The sequence below is a fragment of the Carlito syrichta genome, unplaced genomic scaffold, assembly GCF_000164805.1.
Source record: "Carlito syrichta isolate Samal-C Ts95f unplaced genomic scaffold, Tarsius_syrichta-2.0.1 Scaffold304513, whole genome shotgun sequence".
Classification (NCBI taxonomy): Eukaryota; Metazoa; Chordata; class Mammalia; order Primates; family Tarsiidae; genus Carlito; species Carlito syrichta.
The window spans coordinates 297,833-300,995 of record NW_007248609.1 but is presented as its reverse complement, the minus strand read 5'-3'; positions in this window follow the sequence as shown (position 1 = coordinate 300,995).

The window sequence follows — 3,163 nt, the reverse complement described above, 5'->3', positions numbered from 1 at the left end:
CCTCCTGAGTAGCTGGGACTCTAGGCGCATGCCACCACGCCTGGCTAATATTTTCATTTTTTGTAGAAATGAATTCTCGCTATGTTACCCAGGCTGGTCTCAAACTCCTGGGCTCAGACAATCCTCTTACCTTGGCCTTCCTAAGTGCTGAGATTATTGGCATGAGCCACCACACCTGGCTACAATTTCTTCTTTTGAAGGAGATGACTATAAATCATTCAGTCATAACAAATAGCATTATTTAGCATTGATTATGTGCTAAGCACTATACTTTATGTGTATCATCTCATTTCAAAACGTTTCAATTCAGTTAGGAGGAATAAGTTCAAGAGGTTCATTGTACAACATGGTGACTATTATTAATGACAAAATACTGTATTTTTTAAAAAATGCTAAGAGAGTAGATACTAAGTGTTTTTACCACAAAAACGATAACTATGTAAGGTAATAAGTATCTTGATTAGCTAGCTTTAGTCATCCCACTATATGCATATATTTTGAAACATCATGGTGTACATGACACATGCCTGTAATTCTAGCACTTTGGGAGGTGAAGGCCAGAGGATTGCCTGAGCCCAGGGATTTGAGACCAGCCTGGGCAACTTGGCAAGACCTCGTCTCTACAATAAATCAAAAACTTAACCAGGCGTGGTGGCCCGTGCTTGTAGTTCCAGCTACCTGGAAGGCTAGAGCAAAAGGATCACCAAACTCATTAGGTCGAGGCTATCCGTGGTCATGCCACTGCACTCTAGCCCAGGCAACAGAGACTTTCACTCAAAAAATAAAAATAAATAAAATAAAATAATAAAACAAAAACCAAGGCTAGGTGTGGTGGCTCAAGTCTATAATCCCAGTACTTTAGGAAGCCAAGACGAGAGGATTGCCTGAGTCCAGGGGTTCAAAACCAGCCTGGGCAACTTGGTAAGACCTCGTCTCTACAATAAATTAAAAAATTAGCCGGACGTGGTAGCGTGTGCCTATAGTTCCAGCTACTTGGAAGGCTGAGGTGGAAGGATCTCCTGAGCTCAGCAGGTCAAGGCTGTGGTGGCTGTGAGCAAGCTACTGAACTCCAGCCTGGGTGACAGAGTGAGACTCCAACTCAAAAAATCTGAAACAAAACAAAACAAAAATCAATTAAAAATAGAAATATGATATAAAAAGTTTATTCATTTCAGTTGAAATTTTTTAAAAATATTGATTCTCAGTAGAGTGGGAAGAGTGGGCATTCTTGCCTATTCCAGATCTTAGGGGAAAGCATTCGGACTTTCACCATTAAGTATGATGTTACCTATAGAGTTTTTTGTTTGTTTGTCTGTCTGTTTTTGCATGCCCTTTATCAGGTTGTGGAAGTTCCCTTATATCCCTAGTTTACTGAGAGTTTTTCTTTCTTATGAATGGACAGTGAATTTTGTCAAATGATTTTTCTGCATCAATTGATGTAACCATGTGGTGGCATTCAATGATTGATTTTGAATATTGAATCAGTCTTGCATTCCCCGGACAAATCCTACATAATCGTGGTGTATTATTCATCACATTGTCCACAAATAGGAATAGTACTGGAAATCCTAGACAATGCAAAAGGCAAGAAAAAGGATACAGATTGGAAAGAAAGAAGTAAAATTTCCCCTATATGTAGACAACATGATGGTCATTAGTCATCTACACAGAAAATCCCAAATAATCCACAAGATGACTTGAAGCTAACAAATGAGTTTAACAAGGTCACTGACTATAAGACAAACACACAGAGATAACTCTATTTTTATTTAATAATAAGTAATTACAAATAGAAGTTAAAACAATACCATTTACAATATCTCCAAAAATGAAATAGGTATAAATCTAACAAGCCAGGCACGATGGCTCACGCCTGTAATCCCAGCACTTTGGGAGGCAGAGGTGAGAGGATTGCCTGAGCCCGTGGGTTCAAGACCAGCCCGGGCAACTTGGTGAGCCCTTGTCTCTACAATCAATCAAAAAGTTAGCCTGGCATGGTAGCACGCACCTATAGTTCCAGCTATTTGGAAGGCTGAGGCAGAAGCATCACCTGAGCCCAGCAGTTCGAGGCTGCAGTGGCCATGAGCGTGCCACTGCACTCCAACCTGGGCAACAGAGTAAGACTCCAACTCAAAAAAAAAAAAAACTAACAAAACACTTGGATGTGTATACTGGATGACTATTGAAAAGCAGGAGTGGAGAGGATAGCAATAGAGATGGACTGTGGGCAGAGGGTAGCCTCTACCAAACCATCTTCTCCACTCTAGGGAAGCACCCGTCACCTCTGACACCTATCTCCGCTTGAACTTACTTATTATTCATTTCTGTGCAGACACTCAGAATGTGTTCAATCTTGACTGCTAAGTTATTTCTTTCCACAATATTGTTGCATAACAAATTCCCCCCAAACTCAGTGGCTTATAACAATAAGTGTATATTTAGCTCACAAATATGTGTCTCAAAAATTTAGACTGAGCACAGATGGGGAGACTTCTCTGCTCTTCACTGGACTCGCTCTATTATCTGGGACTTGGCTAGCTATCAGCTTATCTCAGAGATCCTTGGCTGCTACTAGAGTGACTTGTTTGTTCCACATTTATTTCATCCTCCAGCCCGCTTGCCTGGGCATGTCCTCATGGGGAGCGCAGAGGAGCAAGAACAGAAGTGGATTCCTGCAAGTGTTTTTTTCAAATCTCTGCATGCATCACACTTGCTAACATCCCATTGGTCAAAGAAGGTCACATGGCTAAACTCAGAATCAAGAGACACAGAAATATACTCGTCTCTTCAGTGAGAGGAGTCTTACATGTCAAAGGTTATGGAAACAGGAAGGAGTGAATAACTGGGACCATCGGTGCAATCAATCTACTAAAACCATGGTGTCAGACTCTCATCTTTGGCACCCTCTCAGCCCCCAATTCATTTGTAACCTCAGTTTTCATTCTTGCACATCACTTTGATATTATCATTGCTTTGCTCAACACAACCCTTCAGGATTAGCTCTAGAGCTGGTCTAAGACACCCAGAGATGTCTGGGCCACAGATTTTCGTTCCAATATCACAGCTCTAAGCTCTGAAAAGCACTTGGCCCAGGCTAGTTTTGTCTAGCTGCAGGCAAGAAATCAGGGCTGTGCTCATGCCTGCATGTTCTGGTCTGAACTGT